The sequence below is a fragment of the Nerophis ophidion genome, linkage group LG13, assembly GCF_033978795.1.
Source record: "Nerophis ophidion isolate RoL-2023_Sa linkage group LG13, RoL_Noph_v1.0, whole genome shotgun sequence".
NCBI lineage: Eukaryota > Metazoa > Chordata > Actinopteri > Syngnathiformes > Syngnathidae > Nerophis > Nerophis ophidion.
The window spans coordinates 25805616-25826517 of record NC_084623.1 but is presented as its reverse complement, the minus strand read 5'-3'; the positions used below and the strand labels follow the sequence as shown (position 1 = coordinate 25826517).

The following is a 20902-nucleotide window of genomic DNA, read 5'->3' as shown; positions in this document are numbered from 1 at the left end:
AATGTGGGAAGCTGGTTGACAGGACCTTTCTGCAATGAGCTACACGTGTGTGATACAATAATCACTACTCTTTTTCTCAGCCTATGTAACTCTTTGGACTTTTGCCCCACTGTTAGCACTGAAGTGCCTTGAGGCACATGGGTCACTGTTGGCGACACTGCAAATCTTGCTATAAATTTCAGACCGAGTCAAAACTAAACATGTTTTGGGTGGAGACCAGCGTTTTGTTTGGACGAGCATAATGTAGCGTTTTGACAAGTGTGGCAAGTATCTATAGCCATGTTGACAAAAACAAAAGGGAGAAAGTGCGCCCTATACTGGGAGCATCGCTAAAACCTTACAGCACCTGGTATTCCTAGGCAGTCTCCCATCCAAGTACTAACCAGGCCAGACCCAGCTTAGCTTCCGAGATCAGACGAGATCGGGCGATCTTCGGGTAGTATGGCCGTAAGCCGAGAGGCAGTCCTCAGAATTCAATTTTTAAATGTGGCAAGTTGGTTGACAGGACCTTTCTGCAATGAGCTACACGTGTGTGATTCAATAATCACTGCTCTTTTTCTCAGCCTATGTATCTCTTTGGACTTTTGCCCCACTGTTAGCACTGAAGTGCCTTGAGGCACATGGGTCACTGTTGGCGACACTGCAAATCTTGCTATAAATTTCAGACCGAGTCAAAACTAAACAAACATGTTTTGGGTGGAGACCAGCGGTTTGTTTGGACGAGCATAATTTAGCGTTTTGACAAGTGTGGCAAGTATCTATAGCCATTTTGACAAAAACAAAAGCGAGAAAGTGCGCCTTATACTGGGAGCATCGCTAAATGCCTACAGCACCTGGTATTCCTAGGCAGTCTCCCATCCAAGTACTAACCAGGCCAGACCCAGCTTAGCTTCCGAGATCAGACGAGATCGGGCGATCTTCGGGTAGTATGGCCGTAAGCCGAGATGCCGTCCTCAGAATTCAATTTTTAAATGTGGCAAGCTGGTTGACAGGACCTTTCTGCAATGAGCTACACGTGTGTGATACAATAATCACTGCTCTTTTTCTCAGCCTATGTAACTCTTTGGACTTTTGCCCCACTGTTAGCACTGAAGTGCCTTGAGGCACATGGGTCACTGTTGGCGACACTGCAAATCTTGCTATAAATTTCAGACCGAGTCAAAACTAAACAAACATGTTTTGGGTGGAGACCAGCGGTTTGTTTGGGCGAGCATAATGTTGCGTTTTGACAAGTGTGGCAAGTATCTATAGCCATTGTGAAAAAAACAAAAGGGAGAAAGTGCGCCCTATACTGGGAGCATCGCTAAAAGTCTACAGCACCTGGTATTCCTAGGCAGTCTCCCAACCCAGTACTAACCAGGCCAGACCCAGCTTAGCTTCCGAGATCAAACGAGATCGGGCGATCTTCGGGTAGTATGGCCGTAAGCCGAGAGGCTGTCCTCAGAATTAAATTTTTAAATGTGGCAAGCTGGTTGACAGGACCTTTCTGCAATGAGCTACACGTGTGTGATACAATAATCACTGCTCTTTTTCTCAGCCTATGTAACTCTTTGGACTTTTGCCCCAATGTTAGCACTGAAGTGCCTTGAGGCACATGGGTCACTGTTGGCAACACTGCAAATCTTGCTATAAATTTCAGACCGAGTCAAAACTAAACAAACATGTTTTGGGTGGAGACCAGCGGTTTGTTTGGACGAGCATAATGCAGCGTTTTGACAAGTTTGGCAAGTATCAATAGCCATTGTGACAAAAACAAAAGGGAGAAAGTGCGCCCTATACTGGGAGCATCGCTAAAAGCCTACAGCACCTGGTATTCCTAGGCAGTCTCCCAACCAAGTACTAACCAGGCCAGACCCAGCTTAGCTTCCGAGATCAGACGAGATCGGGCGATCTTCGGGTAGTATGGCCGTAAGCCGAGAGGCAGTCCTCAGAATCCAATTTTTAAATGTGGCAAGCTGGTTGACAGGAACTTTCTGCAATGAGCTACACGTGTGTGATACAATAATCACTGCTCTTTTTCTCAGCCTATGTAACTCTTTGGACTTTTGCCCCACTGTTAGCACTGAAGTGCCTTGAGGCACATGGGTCACAGTTGGCGACACTGCAAATCTTGCTATAAATTTCAGACCGAGTCAAAACTAAACATGTTTTGGGTGGAGACCAGCGTTTTGTTTGGACGAGCATAATGTAGCGTTTTGACAAGTGTGGCAAGTATCAATAGCCATTGTGACAAAAACAAAAGGGAGAAAGTGCGCCCTATACTGGGAGCATCGCTAAAAGCCTACAGCACCTGGTATTCCTAGGCAGTCTCCCATCCAAGTACTAACCAGGCCAGACCCAGCTTAGCTTCCGAGATCAGACGAGATCGGGCGATCTTCGGGTAGTATGGCCGTAAGCCGAGAGGCAGTCCTCAGAATCCAATTTTTAAATGTGGCAAGCTGGTTGACAGGAACTTTCTGCAATGAGCTACACGTGTGTGATACAATAATCACTGCTCTTTTTCTCAGCCTATGTAACTCTTTGGACTTTTGCCCCACTGTTAGCACTGAAGTGCCTTGAGGCACATGGGTCACTGTTGGCGACACTGCAAATCTTGCTATAAATTTCAGACCGAGTCAAAACTAAACATGTTTTGGGTGGAGACCAGCGTTTTGTTTGGACGAGCATCATGTAGCCTTTTGACAAGTGTGGCAAGTATCTATAGCCATTGTGACAAAAACAAAAGGGAGAAAGTGCGCCCTATACTGGGAGCATCGCTAAAAGCCTACAGCACCTGGTATTCCTAGGCAGTCTCCCATCCAAGTACTAACCAGCCCAGACCCAGCTTAGCTTCCGAGATCAGACGAGATCGGGCGATCTTCGGGTAGTATGGCCGTAAGCCGAGATGCCGTCCTCAGAATTCAAATTTTAAATGTGGCAAGCTGGATGACAGGACCTTTCTGCAATGAGCTACACGTGTGTGATACAATAATCACTGCCCTTTTTCTCAGCCTATGTAACTCTTTGGACTTTTGCCCCACTGTTAGCACTGAAGTGCCTTGAGGCACATGGGTCACTGTTGGCGACACTGCAAATCTTGCTATAAATTTCAGACCGAGTCAAAACTAAACAAACATGTTTTGGGTGGAGACCAGCGGTTTGTTTGGACGAGCATAATGCAGCGTTTTGACAAGTTTGGCAAGTATCAATAGCCATTGTGACAAAAACAAAAGGGAGAAAGTGCGCCCTATACTGGGAGCATCGCTAAAAGCCTACAGCACCTGGTATTCCTAGGCAGTCTCCCAACCAAGTACTAACCAGGCCAGACCCAGCTTAGCTTCCGAGATCAGACGAGATCGGGCGATCTTCGGGTAGTATGGCCGTAAGCCGAGAGGCAGTCCTCAGAATCCAATTTTTAAATGTGGCAAGCTGGTTGAAAGGAACTTTCTGCAATGAGCTACACGTGTGTGATACAATAATCACTGCTCTTTTTCTCAGCCTATGTAACTATTTGGACTTTTGCCCCACTGTTAGCACTGAAGTGCCTTGAGGCACATGGGTCACTGTTGGCGACACTGCAAATCTTGCTATAAATTTCAGACCGAGTCAAAACTAAACATGTTTTGGGTGGAGACCAGCGTTTTGTTTGGACGAGCATAATGTAGCGTTTTGACAAGTGTGGCAAGTATCAATAGCCATTGTGACAAAAACAAAAGGGAGAAAGTGCGCCCTATACTGGGAGCATCGCTAAAAGCCTACAGCACCTGGTATTCCTAGGCAGTCTCCCAACCAAGTACTAACCAGGCCAGACCCAGCTTAGCTTCCGAGATCAGACGAGATCGGGCGATCTTCGGGTAGTATGGCCGTAAGCCGAGATGCCGTCCTCAGAATTCAATTTTTAAATGTGGCAAGCTGGTTGACAGGACCTTTCTGCAATGAGCTACACGTGTGTGATACAATAATCACTGCTCTTTTTCTCAGCCTATGTAACTCTTTGGACTTTTGCCCCACTGTTAGCACTGAAGTGCCTTGAGGCACATGGGTCACTGTTGGCGACACTGCAAATCTTGCTATAAATTTCAGACCGAGTCAAAACTAAACTTGTTTTGGGTGGAGACCAGCGTTTTGTTTGGACGAGCATAATGTAGCGTTTTGACAAGTGTGGCAAGTATCTATAGCCATTGTGACAAAAACAAAAGGGAGAAAGTGCGCCCTATACTGGGAGCATCGCTAAAAGCCTACAGCACCTGGTATTCCTAGGCAGTCTCCCATCCAAGTACTAACCAGGCCAGACCCAGCTTAGCTTCCGAGATCAGACGAGATCGGGCGATCTTCGGGTAGTATGGCCGTAAGCCGAAAGGCAGTCCTCAGAATTCAATTTTTAAATGTGGCAAGCTGGTTGACAGGAACTTTCTGCAATGAGCTACACGTGTGTGATACAATAATCACTGCTCTTTTTCTCAGCCTATGTAACTCTTTGGACTTTTGCCCCACTGTTAGCACTGAAGTGCCTTGAGGCACATGGGTCACTGTTGGCGACACTGCAAATCTTGCTATAAATTTCAGACCGAGTCAAAACTAAACATGTTTTGGGTGGAGACCAGCGTTTTGTTTGGACGAGCATCATGTAGCGTTTTGACAAGTGTGGCAAGTATCTATAGCCATTGTGACAAAAACAAAAGGGAGAAAGTGCGCCCTATACTGGGAGCATCGCTAAAAGCCTACAGCACCTGGTATTCCTAGGCAGTCTCCCATCCAAGTACTAACCAGCCCAGACCCAGCTTAGCTTCCGAGATCAGACGAGATCGGGCGATCTTCGGGTAGTATGGCCGTAAGCCGAGATGCCGTCCTCAGAATTCAATTTTTAAATGTGGCAAGCTGGATGACAGGACCTTTCTGCAATGAGCTACACGTGTGTGATACAATAATCACTGCTCTTTTTCTCAGCCTATGTAACTCTTCGGACTTTTGCCCCACTGTTAGCACTGAAGTGCCTTGAGGCACATGGGTCACTGTTGGCGACACTGCAAATCTTGCTATAAATTTCAGACCGAGTCAAAACTAAACAAACATGTTTTGGGTGGAGACCAGCGGTTTGTTTGGGCGAGCATAATGTAGCGTTTTGACAAGTGTGGCAAGTATCTATAGCCATTGTGAAAAAAACAAAAGGGAGAAAGTGCGCCCTATACTGGGAGCATCGCTAAAAGCCTACAGCACCTGGTATTCCTAGGCAGTCTCCCAACCCAGTACTAACCAGGCCAGACCCAGCTTAGCTTCCGAGATCAAACGAGATCGGGCGATCTTCGGGTAGTATGGCCGTAAGCCGAGAGGCTGTCCTCAGAATTAAATTTTTAAATGTGGCAAGCTGGTTGACAGGACCTTTCTGCAATGAGCTACACGTGTGTGATAAAATAATCACTGCTCTTTTTCTCAGCTTATGTAACTCTTTGGACTTTTGCCCCACTGTTAGCACTGAAGTGCCTTGAGGCACATGGGTCACTGTTGGCGACACTGCAAATCTTGCTATAAATTTCAGACCGAGTCAAAACTAAACTTGTTTTGGGTGGAGACCAGCGTTTTGTTTGGACGAGCATAATGTAGCGTTTTGACAAGTGTGGCAAGTATCTATAGCCATTGTGACAAAAACAAAAGGGAGAAAGTGCGCCCTATACTGGGAGCATCGCTAAAAGCCTACAGCACCTGGTATTCCTAGGCAGTCTCCCATCCAAGTACTAACCAGGCCAGACCCAGCTTAGCTTCCGAGATCAGACGAGATCGGGCGATCTTCGGGTAGTATGGCCGTAAGCCGAAAGGCAGTCCTCAGAATTCAATTTTTAAATGTGGCAAGCTGGTTGACAGGAACTTTCTGCAATGAGCTACACGTGTGTGATACAATAATCACTGCTCTTTTTCTCAGCCTATGTAACTCTTTGGACTTTTGCCCCACTGTTAGCACTGAAGTGCCTTGAGGCACATGGGTCACTGTTGGCGACACTGCAAATCTTGCTATAAATTTCAGACCGAGTCAAAACTAAAAATGTTTTGGGTGGAGACCAGCGTTTTGTTTGGACGAGCATCATGTAGCGTTTTGACAAGTGTGGCAAGTATCTATAGCCATTGTGACAAAAACAAAAGGGAGAAAGTGCGCCCTATACTGGGAGCATCGCTAAAAGCCTACAGCACCTGGTATTCCTAGGCAGTCTCCCATCCAAGTACTAACCAGGCCAGACCCAGCTTAGCTTCCGAGATCAAACGAGATCGGGCGATCTTCGGGTAGTATGGCCGTAAGCCGAGATGCCGTCCTCAGAATTCAATTTTTAAATGTGGCAAGCTGGTTGACAGGACCTTTCTGCAATGAGCTACACGTGTGTGATACAATAATCACTGCTCTTTTTCTCAGCCTATGTAACTCTTTGGACTTTTGCCCCACTGTTAGCACAGAAGTGCCTTGAGGCACAGGGGTCACTGTTGGCGACACTGCAAATCTTGCTATAAATTTCAGACCGAGTCAAAACTAAACAAACATGTTTTGGGTGGAGACCAGCGGTTTGTTTGGGCGAGCATAATGTAGCGTTTTGACAAGTGTGGCAAGTATCTATAGCCATTGTGAAAAAAACAAAAGGGAGAAAGTGCGCCCTATACTGGGAGCATCGCTAAAAGCCTACAGCACCTGGTATTCCTAGGCAGTCTCCCATCCAAGTACTAACCAGGCCAGCCCCAGCTTAGCTTCCGAGCTCAGACGAGATCGGGCGATCTTCGGGTAGTATGGCCGTAAGCCGAAAGGCAGTCCTCAGAATTCAATTTTTAAATGTGGCAAGCTGGTTGACAGGAACTTTCTGCAATGAGCTACACGTGTGTGATACAATAATCACTGCTCTTTTTCTCAGCCTATGTAACTCTTTGGACTTTTGCCCCACTGTTAGCACTGAAGTGCCTTGAGGCACATGGGTCACTGTTGGCGACACTGCAAATCTTGCTATAAATTTCAGACCGAGTCAAAACTAAACATGTTTTGGGTGGAGACCAGCGTTTTGTTTGGACGAGCATCATGTAGCGTTTTGACAAGTGTGGCAAGTATCTATAGCCATTGTGACAAAAACAAAAGGGAGAAAGTGCGCCCTATACTGGGAGCATCGCTAAAAGCCTACAGCACCTGGTATTCCTAGGCAGTCTCCCATCCAAGTACTAACCAGCCCAGACCCAGCTTAGCTTCCGAGATCAGACGAGATCGGGCGATCTTCGGGTAGTATGGCCGTAAGCCGAGATGCCGTCCTCAGAATTCAATTTTTAAATGTGGCAAGCTGGATGACAGGACCTTTCTGCAATGAGCTACACGTGTGTGATACAATAATCACTGCTCTTTTTCTCAGCCTATGTAACTCTTCGGACTTTTGCCCCACTGTTAGCACTGAAGTGCCTTGAGGCACATGGGTCACTGTTGGCGACACTGCAAATCTTGCTATAAATTTCAGACCGAGTCAAAACTAAACAAACATGTTTTGGGTGGAGACCAGCGGTTTGTTTGGGCGAGCATAATGTAGCGTTTTGACAAGTGTGGCAAGTATCTATAGCCATTGTGAAAAAAACAAAAGGGAGAAAGTGCGCCCTATACTGGGAGCATCGCTAAAAGCCTACAGCACCTGGTATTCCTAGGCAGTCTCCCAACCCAGTACTAACCAGGCCAGACCCAGCTTAGCTTCCGAGATCAAACGAGATCGGGCGATCTTCGGGTAGTATGGCCGTAAGCCGAGAGGCTGTCCTCAGAATTAAATTTTTAAATGTGGCAAGCTGGTTGACAGGACCTTTCTGCAATGAGCTACACGTGTGTGATAAAATAATCACTGCTCTTTTTCTCAGCTTATGTAACTCTTTGGACTTTTGCCCCACTGTTAGCACTGAAGTGCCTTGAGGCACATGGGTCACTGTTGGCGACACTGCAAATCTTGCTATAAATTTCAGACCGAGTCAAAACTAAACTTGTTTTGGGTGGAGACCAGCGTTTTGTTTGGACGAGCATAATGTAGCGTTTTGACAAGTGTGGCAAGTATCTATAGCCATTGTGACAAAAACAAAAGGGAGAAAGTGCGCCCTATACTGGGAGCATCGCTAAAAGCCTACAGCACCTGGTATTCCTAGGCAGTCTCCCATCCAAGTACTAACCAGGCCAGACCCAGCTTAGCTTCCGAGATCAGACGAGATCGGGCGATCTTCGGGTAGTATGGCCGTAAGCCGAAAGGCAGTCCTCAGAATTCAATTTTTAAATGTGGCAAGCTGGTTGACAGGAACTTTCTGCAATGAGCTACACGTGTGTGATACAATAATCACTGCTCTTTTTCTCAGCCTATGTAACTCTTTGGACTTTTGCCCCACTGTTAGCACTGAAGTGCCTTGAGGCACATGGGTCACTGTTGGCGACACTGCAAATCTTGCTATAAATTTCAGACCGAGTCAAAACTAAAAATGTTTTGGGTGGAGACCAGCGTTTTGTTTGGACGAGCATCATGTAGCGTTTTGACAAGTGTGGCAAGTATCTATAGCCATTGTGACAAAAACAAAAGGGAGAAAGTGCGCCCTATACTGGGAGCATCGCTAAAAGCCTACAGCACCTGGTATTCCTAGGCAGTCTCCCATCCAAGTACTAACCAGGCCAGACCCAGCTTAGCTTCCGAGATCAAACGAGATCGGGCGATCTTCGGGTAGTATGGCCGTAAGCCGAGATGCCGTCCTCAGAATTCAATTTTTAAATGTGGCAAGCTGGTTGACAGGACCTTTCTGCAATGAGCTACACGTGTGTGATACAATAATCACTGCTCTTTTTCTCAGCCTATGTAACTCTTTGGACTTTTGCCCCACTGTTAGCACAGAAGTGCCTTGAGGCACAGGGGTCACTGTTGGCGACACTGCAAATCTTGCTATAAATTTCAGACCGAGTCAAAACTAAACAAACATGTTTTGGGTGGAGACCAGCGGTTTGTTTGGGCGAGCATAATGTAGCGTTTTGACAAGTGTGGCAAGTATCTATAGCCATTGTGAAAAAAACAAAAGGGAGAAAGTGCGCCCTATACTGGGAGCATCGCTAAAAGCCTACAGCACCTGGTATTCCTAGGCAGTCTCCCATCCAAGTACTAACCAGGCCAGCCCCAGCTTAGCTTCCGAGCTCAGACGAGATCGGGCGATCTTCGGGTAGTATGGCCGTAAGCCGAGACGCAGTCCTCAGACTTCAATTTTTAAATGTGGCAAGCTGGTTGACAGGACCTTTCTACAATGAGCTACACGTGTGTGATACAATAATCACTACTCTTTTTCTCAGCCTATGTAACTCTTTGGACTTTTGCCCCACTGTTAGCACTGAAGTGCCTTGAGGCACATGGGTCACTGTTGGCGACACTGCAAATCTTGCTATAAATTTCAGACCGAGTCAAAACTAAAAATGTTTTGGGTGGAGACCAGCGTTTTGTTTGGACGAGCATCATGTAGCGTTTTGACAAGTGTGGCAAGTATCTATAGCCATTGTGACAAAAACAAAAGGGAGAAAGTGCGCCCTATACTGGGAGCATCGCTAAAAGCCTACAGCACCTGGTATTCCTAGGCAGTCTCCCATCCAAGTACTAACCAGGCCAGACCCAGCTTAGCTTCCGAGATCAAACGAGATCGGGCGATCTTCGGGTAGTATGGCCGTAAGCCGAGATGCCGTCCTCAGAATTCAATTTTTAAATGTGGCAAGCTGGTTGACAGGACCTTTCTGCAATGAGCTACACGTGTGTGATACAATAATCACTGCTCTTTTTCTCAGCCTATGTAACTCTTTGGACTTTTGCCCCACTGTTAGCACAGAAGTGCCTTGAGGCACAGGGGTCACTGTTGGCGACACTGCAAATCTTGCTATAAATTTCAGACCGAGTCAAAACTAAACAAACATGTTTTGGGTGGAGACCAGCGGTTTGTTTGGGCGAGCATAATGTAGCGTTTTGACAAGTGTGGCAAGTATCTATAGCCATTGTGAAAAAAACAAAAGGGAGAAAGTGCGCCCTATACTGGGAGCATCGCTAAAAGCCTACAGCACCTGGTATTCCTAGGCAGTCTCCCAACCCAGTACTAACCAGGCCAGACCCAGCTTAGCTTCCGAGATCAAACGAGATCGGGCGATCTTCGGGTAGTATGGCCGTAAGCCGAGAGGCTGTCCTCAGAATTACATTTTTAAATGTGGCAAGCTGGTTGACAGGACCTTTCTGCAATGAGCTACACGTGTGTGATAAAATAATCACTGCTCTTTTTCTCAGCTTATGTAACTCTTTGGACTTTTGCCCCACTGTTAGAACTGAAGTGCCTTGAGGCACATGGGTCACTGTTGGCGACACTGCAAATCTTGCTATAAATTTCAGACCGAGTCAAAACTAAACTTGTTTTGGGTGGAGACCAGCGTTTTGTTTGGACGAGCATAATGTAGCGTTTTGACAAGTGTGGCAAGTATCAATAGCCATTGTGACAAAAACAAAAGGGAGAAAGTGCGCCCTATACTGGGAGCATCGCTAAAAGCCTACAGCACCTGGTATTCCTAGGCAGTCTCCCAACCAAGTACTAACCAGGCCAGACCCAGCTTAGCTTCCGAGATCAGACGAGATCGGGCGATCTTCGGGTAGTATGGCCGTAAGCCGAGAGGCAGTCCTCAGAATCCAATTTTTAAATGTGGCAAGCTGGTTGACAGGAACTTTCTGCAATGAGCTACACGTGTGTGATACAATAATCACTGCTCTTTTTCTCAGCCTATGTAACTCTTTGGACTTTTGCCCCACTGTTAGCACTGAAGTGCCTTGAGGCACATGGGTCACTGTTGGCGACACTGCAAATCTTGCTATAAATTTCAGACAGAGTCAAAACTAAACATGTTTTGGGTGGAGACCAGCGTTTTGTTTGGACGAGCATAATGTAGCGTTTTGACAAGTGTGGCAAGTATCTATAGCCATTGTGACAAAAACAAAAGGGAGAAAGTGCGCCCTATACTGGGAGCATCGCTAAAAGCCTACAGCACCTGGTATTCCTAGGCAGTCTCCCATCCAAGTACTAACCAGGCCAGACCCAGCTTAGCTTCCGAGATCAGACGAGATCGGGTGATCTTCGGGTAGTATGGCCGTAAGCCGAGAGGCAGTCCTCAGAATTCAATTTTTAAATGTGGCAAGCTGGTTGACAGGAACTTTCTGCAATGAGCTACACGTGTGTGATACAATCATCACTGCTCTTTTTCTCAGCCTATGTAACTCTTTGGACTTTTGCCCCACTGTTAGCACTGAAGTGCCTTGAGGCACATGGGTCACTGTTGGCGACACTGCAAATCTTGCTATAAATTTCAGACCGAGTCAAAACTAAACATGTTTTGGGTGGAGACCAGCGTTTTGTTTGGACGAGCATCATGTAGCGTTTTGACAAGTGTGGCAAGTATCTATAGCCATTGTGACAAAAACAAAAGGGAGAAAGTGCGCCCTATACTGGGAGCATCGCTAAAAGCCTACAGCACCTGGTATTCCTAGGCAGTCTCCCAACCCAGTACTAACCAGGCCAGACCCAGCTTAGCTTCCGAGATCAAACGAGATCGGGCGATCTTCGGGTAGTATGGCCGTAAGCCGAGAGGCTGTCCTCAGAATTAAATTTTTAAATGTGGCAAGCTGGTTGACAGGACCTTTCTGCAATGAGCTACACGTGTGTGATACAATAATCACTGCTCTTTTTCTCAGCCTATGTAACTCTTTGGACTTTTGCCCCAATGTTAGCACTGAAGTGCCTTGAGGCACATGGGTCACTGTTGGCAACACTGCAAATCTTGCTATAAATTTCAGACCGAGTCAAAACTAAACATGTTTTGGGTGGAGACCAGCGTTTTGTTTGGACGAGCATAATGTAGCGTTTTGACAAGTGTGGCAAGTATCAATAGCCATTGTGACAAAAACAAAAGGGAGAAAGTGCGCCCTATACTGGGAGCATCGCTAAAAGCCTACAGCACCTGGTATTCCTAGGAAGTCTCCCAACCAAGTACTAACCAGGCCAGACCCAGCTTAGCTTCCGAGATCAGACGAGATCGGGCGATCTTCGGGTAGTATGGCCGTAAGCCGAGAGGCAGTCCTCAGAATCCAATTTTTAAATGTGGCAAGCTGGTTGACAGGAACTTTCTGCAATGAGCTACACGTGTGTGATACAATAATCACTGCTCTTTTTCTCAGCCTATGTAACTCTTTGGACTTTTGCCCCACTGTTAGCACTGAAGTGCCTTGAGGCACATGGGTCACTGTTGGCGACACTGCAAATCTTGCTATAAATTTCAGACCGAGTCAAAACTAAACATGTTTTGGGTGGAGACCAGCGTTTTGTTTGGACGAGCATCATGTAGCGTTTTGACAAGTGTGGCAAGTATCTATAGCCATTGTGACAAAAACAAAAGGGAGAAAGTGCGCCCTATACTGGGAGCATCGCTAAAAGCCTACAGCACCTGGTATTCCTAGGCAGTCTCCCATCCAAGTACTAACCAGGCCAGACCCAGCTGAGCTTCCGAGATCAGACGAGATCGGGCGATCTTCGGGTAGTATGGCCGTAAGCCGAGAGGTAGTCCTCAGAATTAAATTTTAAATGTGGCAAGCTGGTTGACAGGACCTTTCTGCAATGAGCTACACGTGTGTGATACAATAATCACTGCTCTTTTTCTCAGCCTATGTAACTCTTTGGACTTTTGCCCCACTGTTAGCACTGAAGTGCCTTGAGGCACATGGGTCACTGTTGGCGACACTGCAAATCTTGCTATAAATTTCAGACCGAGTCAAAACTAAACAAACATGTTTTGGGTGGAGACCAGCGGTTTGTTTGGGCGAGCATAATGTAGCGTTTTGACAAGTGTGGCAAGTATCTATATCCATTGTGAAAAAAACAAAAGGGAGAAAGTGCGCCCTATACTGGGAGCATCGCTAAAAGCCTACAGCACCTGGTATTCCTAGGCAGTCTCCCATCCAAGTACTAACCAGGCCAGACCCAGCTTAGCTTCCGAGATCAAACGAGATCGGGCGATCTTCGGGTAGTATGGCCGTAAGCCGAGAGGCTGTCCTCAGAATTAAATTTTTAAATGTGGCAAGCTGGTTGACAGGACCTTTCTGCAATGAGCTACACGTGTGTGATAAAATAATCACTGCTCTTTTTCTCAGCTTATGTAACTCTTTGGACTTTTGCCCCACTGTTAGCACTGAAGTGCCTTGAGGCACATGGGTCACTGTTGGCGACACTGCAAATCTTGCTATAAATTTCAGACCGAGTCAAAACTAAACATGTTTTGGGTGGAGATCAGCGTTTTGTTTGGACGAGCATAATGTAGCGTTTTGACAAGTGTGGCAAGTATCTATAGCCATTGTGACAAAAACAAAAGGGAGAAAGTGCGCCCTATACTGGGAGCATCGCTAAAAGCCTACAGCACCAGGTATTCCTAGGCAGTCTCCCATCCAAGTACTAACCAGGCCAGACCCAGCTTAGCTTCCGAGATCAGACGAGATCGGGCGATCTTCGGGTAGTATGGCCGTAAGCCGAAAGGCAGTCCTCAGAATTCAATTTTTAAATGTGGCAAGCTGGTTGACAGGAACTTTCTGCAATGAGCTACACGTGTGTGATACAATAATCACTGCTCTTTTTCTCAGCCTATGTAACTCTTTGGACTTTTGCCCCACTGTTAGCACTGAAGTGCCTTGAGGCACATGGGTCACTGTTGGCGACACTGCAAATCTTGCTATAAATTTCAGACCGAGTCAAAACTAAACATGTTTTGGGTGAAGACCAGCGTTTTGTTTGGACGAGCATCATGTAGCGTTTTGACAAGTGTGGCAAGTATCTATAGCCATTGTGACAAAAACAAAAGGGAGAAAGTGCGCCCTATACTGGGAGCATCGCTAAAAGCCTACAGCACCTGGTATTCCTAGGCAGTCTCCCATCCAAGTACTAACCAGGCCAGACCCAGCTTAGCTTCCGAGATCAGACGAGATCGGGCGATCTTCGGGTAGTATGGCCGTAAGCCGAGATGCCGTCCTCAGAATTCAATTTTTAAATGTGGCAAGCTGGTTGACAGGACCTTTCTGCAATGAGCTACACGTGTGTGATACAATAATCACTGCTCTTTTTCTCAGCCTATGTAACTCTTTGGACTTTTGCCCCACTGTTAGCACAGAAGTGCCTTGAGGCACATGGGTCACTGTTGGCGACACGGCAAATCTTGCTATAAATTTCAGACCGAGTCAAAACTAAACAAACATGTTTTGGGTGGAGACCAGCGGTTTGTTTGGGCGAGCATAATGTAGCGTTTTGACAAGTGTGGCAAGTATCTATAGCCATTGTGAAAAAAACAAAAGGGAGAAAGTGCGCCCTATACTGGGAGCATCGCTAAAAGCCTACAGCACCTGGTAGTCCTAGGCAGTCTCCCAACCCAGTACTAACCAGGCCAGACCCAGCTTAGCTTCCGAGATCAAACGAGATCGGGCGATCTTCGGGTAGTATGGCCGTAAGCCGAGAGGCTGTCCTCAGAATTACATTTTTAAATGTGGCAAGCTGGTTGACAGGACCTTTCTGCAATGAGCTACACGTGTGTGATAAAATAATCACTGCTCTTTTTCTCAGCTTATGTAACTCTTTGGACTTTTGCCCCACTGTTAGAACTGAAGTGCCTTGAGGCACATGGGTCACTGTTGGCGACACTGCAAATCTTGCTATAAATTTCAGACCGAGTCAAAACTAAACTTGTTTTGGGTGGAGACCAGCGTTTTGTTTGGACGAGCATAATGTAGCGTTTTGACAAGTGTGGCAAGTATCAATAGCCATTGTGACAAAAACAAAAGGGAGAAAGTGCGCCCTATACTGGGAGCATCGCTAAAAGCCTACAGCACCTGGTATTCCTAGGCAGTCTCCCAACCAAGTACTAACCAGGCCAGACCCAGCTTAGCTTCCGAGATCAGACGAGATCGGGCGATCTTCGGGTAGTATGGCCGTAAGCCGAGAGGCAGTCCTCAGAATCCAATTTTTAAATGTGGCAAGCTGGTTGACAGGAACTTTCTGCAATGAGCTACACGTGTGTGATACAATAATCACTGCTCTTTTTCTCAGCCTATGTAACTCTTTGGACTTTTGCCCCACTGTTAGCACTGAAGTGCCTTGAGGCACATGGGTCACTGTTGGCGACACTGCAAATCTTGCTATAAATTTCAGACAGAGTCAAAACTAAACATGTTTTGGGTGGAGACCAGCGTTTTGTTTGGACGAGCATAATGTAGCGTTTTGACAAGTGTGGCAAGTATCTATAGCCATTGTGACAAAAACAAAAGGGAGAAAGTGCGCCCTATACTGGGAGCATCGCTAAAAGCCTACAGCACCTGGTATTCCTAGGCAGTCTCCCATCCAAGTACTAACCAGGCCAGACCCAGCTTAGCTTCCGAAATCAGACGAGATCGGGTGATCTTCGGGTAGTATGGCCGTAAGCCGAGAGGCAGTCCTCAGAATTCAATTTTTAAATGTGGCAAGCTGGTTGACAGGAACTTTCTGCAATGAGCTACACGTGTGTGATACAATAATCACTGCTCTTTTTCTCAGCCTATGTAACTCTTTGGACTTTTGCCCCACTGTTAGCACTGAAGTGCCTTGAGGCACATGGGTCACTGTTGGCGACACTGCAAATCTTGCTATAAATTTCAGACCGAGTCAAAACTAAACATGTTTTGGGTGGAGACCAGCGTTTTGTTTGGACGAGCATCATGTAGCGTTTTGACAAGTGTGGCAAGTATCTATAGCCATTGTGACAAAAACAAAAGGGAGAAAGTGCGCCCTATACTGGGAGCATCGCTAAAAGCCTACAGCACCTGGTATTCCTAGGCAGTCTCCCATCCAAGTACTAACCAGGCCAGACCCAGCTTAGCTTCCGAGATCAGACGAGATCGGGCGATCTTCGGGTAGTATGGCCGTAAGCCGAGATGCCGTCCTCAGAATTCAATTTTTAAATGTGGCAAGCTGGTTGACAGGAACTTTCTGCAATGAGCTACACGTGTGTGATACAATAATCACTGCTCTTTTTCTCAGCCTATGTAACTCTTTGGACTTTTGCCCCACTGTTAGCACTGAAGTGCCTTGAGGCACATGGGTCACTGTTGGCGACACTGCAAATCTTGCTATAAATTTCAGACCGAGTCAAAACTAAACAAACATGTTTTGGGTGGAGACCAGCGGTTTGTTTGGGCGAGCATAATGTAGCGTTTTGACAAGTGTGGCAAGTATCTATAGCCATTGTGAAAAAAACAAAAGGGAGAAAGTGCGCCCTATACTGGGAGCATCGCTAAAAGCCTACAGCACCTGGTATTCCTAGGCAGTCTCCCATCCAAGTACTAACCAGGCCAGACCCAGCTTAGCTTCCGAGATCAGACGAGATCGGGCGATCTTCGGGTAGTATGGCCGTAAGCCGAGAGGCAGTCCTCAGAATCCAATTTTTAAATGTGGCAAGCTGGTTGACAGGAACTTTCTGCAATGAGCTACACGTGTGTGATACAATAATCACTGCTCTTTTGCTCAGCCTATGTAACTCTTTGGACTTTTGCCCCACTGTTAGCACTGAAGTGCCTTGAGGCACATGGGTCACTGTTGGCGACACTGCAAATCTTGCTATAAATTTCAGACCGAGTCAAAACTAAACAAACATGTTTTGGGTGGAGACCAGCGGTTTGTTTGGGCGAGCATAATGTAGCGTTTTGACAAGTGTGGCAAGTATCTATAGCCATTGTGAAAAAAACAAAAGGGAGAAAGTGCGCCCTATACTGGGAGCATCGCTAAAAGCCTACAGCACCTGGTATTCCTAGGCAGTCTCCCAACCCAGTACTAACCAGGCCAGACCCAGCTTAACTTCCGAGATCAAACGAGATCGGGCGATCTTCGGGTAGTATGGCCGTAAGCCGAGAGGCTGTCCTCAGAATTAAATTTTTAAATGTGGCAAGCTGGTTGACAGGACCTTTCTGCAATGAGCTACACGTGTGTGATAAAATAATCACTGCTCTTTTTCTCAGCTTATGTAACTCTTTGGACTTTTGCCCCACTGTTAGCACTGAAGTGCCTTGAGGCACATGGGTCACTGTTGGCGACACTGCAAATCTTGCTATAAATTTCAGACCGAGTCAAAACTAAACTTGTTTTGGGTGGAGACCAGCGTTTTGTTTGGACGAGCATAATGTAGCGTTTTGACAAGTGTGGCAAGTATCTATAGCCATTGTGACAAAAACAAAAGGGAGAAAGTGCGCCCTATACTGGGAGCATCGCTAAAAGCCTACAGCACCTGGTATTCCTAGGCAGTCTCCCATCCAAGTACTAACCAGGCCAGACCCAGCTTAGCTTCCGAGATCAGACGAGATCGGGCGATCTTCGGGTAGTATGGCCGTAAGCCGAGATGCCGTCCTCAGAATTCAATTTTTAAATGTGGCAAGCTGGTTGACAGGACCTTTCTGCAATGAGCTACACGTGTGTGATACAATAATCACTGCTCTTTTTCTCAGCCTATGTAACTCTTTGGACTTTTGCCCCACTGTTAGCACAGAAGTGCCTTGAGGCACATGGGTCACTGTTGGCGACACTGCAAATCTTGCTATAAATTTCAGACCGAGTCAAAACTAAACAAACATGTTTTGGGTGGAGACCAGCGGTTTGTTTGGGCGAGCATAATGTAGCGTTTTGACAAGTGTGGCAAGTATCTATAGCCATTGTGAAAAAAACAAAAGGGAGAAAGTGCGCCCTATACTGGGAGCATCGCTAAAAGCCTACAGCACCTGGTATTCCTAGGCAGTCTCCCAACCCAGTACTAACCAGGCCAGACCCAGCTTAGCTTCCGAGATCAAACGAGATCGGGCGATCTTCGGGTAGTATGGCCGTAAGCCGAGAGGCTGTCCTCAGAATTACATTTTTAAATGTGGCAAGCTGGTTGACAGGACCTTTCTGCAATGAGCTACACGTGTGTGATAAAATAATCACTGCTCTTTTTCTCAGCTTATGTAACTCTTTGGACTTTTGCCCCACTGTTAGAACTGAAGTGCCTTGAGGCACATGGGTCACTGTTGGCGACACTGCAAATCTTGCTATAAATTTCAGACCGAGTCAAAACTAAACTTGTTATGGGTGGAGACCAGCGTTTTGTTTGGACGAGCATCATGTAGCGTTTTGACAAGTGTGGCAAGTATCTATAGCCATTGTGACAAAAACAAAAGGGAGAAAGTGCGCCCTATACTGGGAGCATCGCTAAAAGCCTACAGCACCTGGTATTCCTAGGCAGTCTCCCATCCAAGTACTAACCAGGCCAGACCCAGCTTAGCTTCCGAGATCAGACGAGATCGGGCGATCTTCGGGTAGTATGGGCGTAAGCCGAGATGCCGTCCTCAGAATTCAATTTTTAAATGTGGCAAGCTGGTTGACAGGACCTTTCTGCAATGAGCTACACGTGTGTGATACAATAATCACTGCTCTTTTTCTCAGCCTATGTAACTCTTTGGACTTTTGCCCCACTGTTAGCACTGAAGTGCCTTGAGGCACATGGGTCACTGTTGGCGACACTGCAAATCTTGCTATAAATTTCAGACCGAGTCAAAACTAAACAAACATGTTTTGGGTGGAGACCAGCGGTTTGTTTGGGCGAGCATAATGTAGCGTTTTGACAAGTGTGGCAAGTATCTATAGCCATTGTGAAAAAAACAAAAGGGAGAAAGTGCGCCCTATACTGGGAGCATCGCTAAAAGCCTACAGCACCTGGTATTCCTAGGCAGTCTCCCAACCCAGTACTAACCAGGGCAGACCCAGCTTAGCTTCCGAGATCAAACGAGATCGGGCGATCTTCGGGTAGTATGGCCGTAAGCCGAGAGGCTGTCCTCAGAATTAAATTTTTAAATGTGGCAAGCTGGTTGACAGGAGCTTTCTGCAATGAGCTACACGTGTGTGATACAATAATCACTGCTCTTTTTCTCAGCCTATGTAACTCTTTGGACTTTTGCCCCAATGTTAGCACTGAAGTGCCTTGAGGCACATGGGTCACTGTTGGCAACACTGCAAATCTTGCTATAAATTTCAGACCGAGTCAAAACTAAACAAACATGTTTTGGGTGGAGACCAGCGGTTTGTTTGGACGAGCATAATGCAGCGTTTTGACAAGTGTGGCAAGTATCTATAGCCATTGTGAAAAAAACAAAAGGGAGAAAGTGCGCCCTATACTGGGAGCATCGCTAAAAGCCTACAGCACCTGGTATTCCTAGGCAGTCTCCCAACCCAGTACTAACCAGGCCAGAGACAGCTTAGCTTCCGAGATCAGACGAGATCGGGCGATCTTCGGGTAGTATGGCCGTAAGCCGAGAGGCAGTCCTCAGAATTCAATTTCTAAATGTGGCAAGCTGGTTGACAGGACCTTTCTGCAATGAGCTACACGTGTGTGATACAATAATCACTGCTTTTTTTTCTCAGCCTATGTAACTCTTACGACTTTTGCCCCACTGTTAGCACTGAAGTGCCTTGAGGCACATGGGTCACTGTTGGCGACACTGCAAATCTTGCTATAAATTTCAGACCGAGTCAAAACTAAACATGTTTTGGGTGGAGACCAGCGTTTTGTTTGGACGAGCATAATGTAGCCTTTTGACAAGTGTGGCAAGTATCTATAGCCATTGTGAGAAAAACAAAAGGGAGAAAGTGCGCCCTATACTGGGAGCATCGCTAAAAGCCTACAGCACCTGGTATTCCTAGGCAGTCTCCCATCCAAGTACTAACCAGGCCAGACCCAGCTTAGCTTCCGAGATCAGACGAGATCGGGCGATCTTCGGGTAGTATGGCCGTAAGCCGAGACGCAGTACTCAGAATTCAATTTTTAAATGTGGCAAGCTGGTTGACAGGACCTTTCTGCAATGAGCTACACGTGTGTGATACAATAATCACTGCTCTTTTTCTCAGCCTATGTAACTCTTTGGACTTTTGCCCCAATGTTAGCACTGAAGTGCCTTGAGGCACATGGGTCACTGTTGGCAACACTGCAAATCTTGCTATTAATTTCAGACCGAGTCAAAACTAAACAAACATGTTTTGGGTGGAGACCAGCGTTTTGTTTGGACGAGCATAATGTAGCGTTTTGACAAGTGTGGCAAGTATCTATAGCCATTGTGAGAAAAACAAAAGGGAGAAAGTGCGCCCTATACTGGGAGCATCGCTAAAAGCCTACAGCACCTGGTATTCCTAGGCAGTCTCCCATCCAAGTACTAACCAGGCCAGACCCAGCTTAGCTTCCGAGATCAGACGAGATCGGGCGATCTTCGGGTAGTATGGCCGTAAGCCGAGAGTCAGTCCTCAGAATTCAACTTTTAAATGTGGCAAGCTGGTTGACAGGACCTTTCTGCAATGAGCTACACGTGTGTGATACAATAATCACTGCTCTTTTTCTCAGCCTATGTAACTCTTTGGACTTTTGCCCCACTGTTAGCACTGAAGTGCCTTGAGGCACATGGGTCACTGTTGGCGACACTGCAAATCTTGCTATAAATTTCAGACCGAGTCAAAACTAAACATGTTTTGGGTGGAGACCAGCGTTTTGTTTGGACGAGTATAATGTAGCGTTTTGACAAGTCTGGCAAGTATCTATAGCCATTGTGAGAAAAACAAAAGGGAGAAAGTGCGCCCTATACGGGGAGCATCGCTAAAAGCCTACAGCACCTGGTATTCCTAGGCAGTCTCCCATCCAAGTACTAACCAGGCCAGACCCAGCTTAGCTTCCGAGATCAGACGAGATCGGGCGATCTTCCGGTAGTATGGCCGTAAGCCGAGAGGCAGTCCTCAGAATTCAATTTTTAAATGTGGCAAGCTGGTTGACAGGACCTTTCTGCAATGAGCTACACGTGTGTGATACAATAATCAC

General features: G+C 46.6%; 1 non-coding gene and 42 pseudogenes across 1 annotated transcript; all 43 read right to left on the bottom strand.

The window, feature by feature from the left end:
- Nucleotides 1–334: 334 nt before the first annotated feature.
- LOC133565466 (5S ribosomal RNA) lies at nucleotides 335–453 on the bottom strand (annotated as a pseudogene).
- A 368-nt stretch (nucleotides 454–821) lies between these two features.
- On the bottom strand, nucleotides 822–940 carry LOC133567779 (5S ribosomal RNA; annotated as a pseudogene).
- Nucleotides 941–1308: 368 nt separating this feature from the next.
- On the bottom strand, nucleotides 1309–1427 carry LOC133566347 (5S ribosomal RNA; annotated as a pseudogene).
- A 368-nt stretch (nucleotides 1428–1795) lies between these two features.
- On the bottom strand, nucleotides 1796–1914 carry LOC133565184 (5S ribosomal RNA; annotated as a pseudogene).
- A 364-nt stretch (nucleotides 1915–2278) lies between these two features.
- LOC133566892 (5S ribosomal RNA) lies at nucleotides 2279–2397 on the bottom strand (annotated as a pseudogene).
- A 364-nt stretch (nucleotides 2398–2761) lies between these two features.
- On the bottom strand, nucleotides 2762–2880 carry LOC133566623 (5S ribosomal RNA; annotated as a pseudogene).
- A 368-nt stretch (nucleotides 2881–3248) lies between these two features.
- On the bottom strand, nucleotides 3249–3367 carry LOC133565183 (5S ribosomal RNA; annotated as a pseudogene).
- Nucleotides 3368–3731: 364 nt separating this feature from the next.
- LOC133565181 (5S ribosomal RNA) lies at nucleotides 3732–3850 on the bottom strand (annotated as a pseudogene).
- A 364-nt stretch (nucleotides 3851–4214) lies between these two features.
- On the bottom strand, nucleotides 4215–4333 carry LOC133566880 (5S ribosomal RNA; annotated as a pseudogene).
- Nucleotides 4334–4697: 364 nt separating this feature from the next.
- On the bottom strand, nucleotides 4698–4816 carry LOC133566621 (5S ribosomal RNA; annotated as a pseudogene).
- Nucleotides 4817–5184: 368 nt separating this feature from the next.
- LOC133565498 (5S ribosomal RNA) lies at nucleotides 5185–5303 on the bottom strand (annotated as a pseudogene).
- A 364-nt stretch (nucleotides 5304–5667) lies between these two features.
- On the bottom strand, nucleotides 5668–5786 carry LOC133566868 (5S ribosomal RNA; annotated as a pseudogene).
- Nucleotides 5787–6150: 364 nt separating this feature from the next.
- LOC133565099 (5S ribosomal RNA) lies at nucleotides 6151–6269 on the bottom strand (annotated as a pseudogene).
- A 368-nt stretch (nucleotides 6270–6637) lies between these two features.
- Nucleotides 6638–6756, bottom strand: LOC133566041 (5S ribosomal RNA; annotated as a pseudogene).
- Nucleotides 6757–7120: 364 nt separating this feature from the next.
- On the bottom strand, nucleotides 7121–7239 carry LOC133566620 (5S ribosomal RNA; annotated as a pseudogene).
- A 368-nt stretch (nucleotides 7240–7607) lies between these two features.
- Nucleotides 7608–7726, bottom strand: LOC133565497 (5S ribosomal RNA; annotated as a pseudogene).
- Nucleotides 7727–8090: 364 nt separating this feature from the next.
- Nucleotides 8091–8209, bottom strand: LOC133566856 (5S ribosomal RNA; annotated as a pseudogene).
- A 364-nt stretch (nucleotides 8210–8573) lies between these two features.
- On the bottom strand, nucleotides 8574–8692 carry LOC133565098 (5S ribosomal RNA; annotated as a pseudogene).
- Nucleotides 8693–9060: 368 nt separating this feature from the next.
- On the bottom strand, nucleotides 9061–9179 carry LOC133566040 (5S ribosomal RNA; annotated as a pseudogene).
- Nucleotides 9180–9543: 364 nt separating this feature from the next.
- Nucleotides 9544–9662, bottom strand: LOC133565096 (5S ribosomal RNA; annotated as a pseudogene).
- Nucleotides 9663–10030: 368 nt separating this feature from the next.
- On the bottom strand, nucleotides 10031–10149 carry LOC133565496 (5S ribosomal RNA; annotated as a pseudogene).
- Nucleotides 10150–10513: 364 nt separating this feature from the next.
- On the bottom strand, nucleotides 10514–10632 carry LOC133565180 (5S ribosomal RNA; annotated as a pseudogene).
- A 364-nt stretch (nucleotides 10633–10996) lies between these two features.
- LOC133567796 (5S ribosomal RNA) lies at nucleotides 10997–11115 on the bottom strand. The gene has a single exon (XR_009809478.1). It is a non-coding gene; the product is annotated as a 5S ribosomal RNA (ribosomal RNA).
- Nucleotides 11116–11479: 364 nt separating this feature from the next.
- LOC133565495 (5S ribosomal RNA) lies at nucleotides 11480–11598 on the bottom strand (annotated as a pseudogene).
- Nucleotides 11599–11962: 364 nt separating this feature from the next.
- On the bottom strand, nucleotides 11963–12081 carry LOC133565093 (5S ribosomal RNA; annotated as a pseudogene).
- Nucleotides 12082–12445: 364 nt separating this feature from the next.
- Nucleotides 12446–12564, bottom strand: LOC133566209 (5S ribosomal RNA; annotated as a pseudogene).
- A 367-nt stretch (nucleotides 12565–12931) lies between these two features.
- Nucleotides 12932–13050, bottom strand: LOC133565095 (5S ribosomal RNA; annotated as a pseudogene).
- Nucleotides 13051–13414: 364 nt separating this feature from the next.
- On the bottom strand, nucleotides 13415–13533 carry LOC133567745 (5S ribosomal RNA; annotated as a pseudogene).
- Nucleotides 13534–13897: 364 nt separating this feature from the next.
- LOC133566844 (5S ribosomal RNA) lies at nucleotides 13898–14016 on the bottom strand (annotated as a pseudogene).
- A 368-nt stretch (nucleotides 14017–14384) lies between these two features.
- Nucleotides 14385–14503, bottom strand: LOC133566908 (5S ribosomal RNA; annotated as a pseudogene).
- Nucleotides 14504–14867: 364 nt separating this feature from the next.
- On the bottom strand, nucleotides 14868–14986 carry LOC133565178 (5S ribosomal RNA; annotated as a pseudogene).
- Nucleotides 14987–15350: 364 nt separating this feature from the next.
- On the bottom strand, nucleotides 15351–15469 carry LOC133565421 (5S ribosomal RNA; annotated as a pseudogene).
- A 364-nt stretch (nucleotides 15470–15833) lies between these two features.
- LOC133566832 (5S ribosomal RNA) lies at nucleotides 15834–15952 on the bottom strand (annotated as a pseudogene).
- A 368-nt stretch (nucleotides 15953–16320) lies between these two features.
- On the bottom strand, nucleotides 16321–16439 carry LOC133566820 (5S ribosomal RNA; annotated as a pseudogene).
- A 368-nt stretch (nucleotides 16440–16807) lies between these two features.
- On the bottom strand, nucleotides 16808–16926 carry LOC133565111 (5S ribosomal RNA; annotated as a pseudogene).
- A 364-nt stretch (nucleotides 16927–17290) lies between these two features.
- On the bottom strand, nucleotides 17291–17409 carry LOC133566807 (5S ribosomal RNA; annotated as a pseudogene).
- Nucleotides 17410–17777: 368 nt separating this feature from the next.
- LOC133565494 (5S ribosomal RNA) lies at nucleotides 17778–17896 on the bottom strand (annotated as a pseudogene).
- Nucleotides 17897–18260: 364 nt separating this feature from the next.
- Nucleotides 18261–18379, bottom strand: LOC133566215 (5S ribosomal RNA; annotated as a pseudogene).
- A 368-nt stretch (nucleotides 18380–18747) lies between these two features.
- LOC133566660 (5S ribosomal RNA) lies at nucleotides 18748–18866 on the bottom strand (annotated as a pseudogene).
- A 368-nt stretch (nucleotides 18867–19234) lies between these two features.
- On the bottom strand, nucleotides 19235–19353 carry LOC133567153 (5S ribosomal RNA; annotated as a pseudogene).
- A 365-nt stretch (nucleotides 19354–19718) lies between these two features.
- LOC133566794 (5S ribosomal RNA) lies at nucleotides 19719–19837 on the bottom strand (annotated as a pseudogene).
- Nucleotides 19838–20205: 368 nt separating this feature from the next.
- On the bottom strand, nucleotides 20206–20324 carry LOC133566781 (5S ribosomal RNA; annotated as a pseudogene).
- A 364-nt stretch (nucleotides 20325–20688) lies between these two features.
- LOC133566004 (5S ribosomal RNA) lies at nucleotides 20689–20807 on the bottom strand (annotated as a pseudogene).
- Nucleotides 20808–20902: the final 95 nt, after the last annotated feature.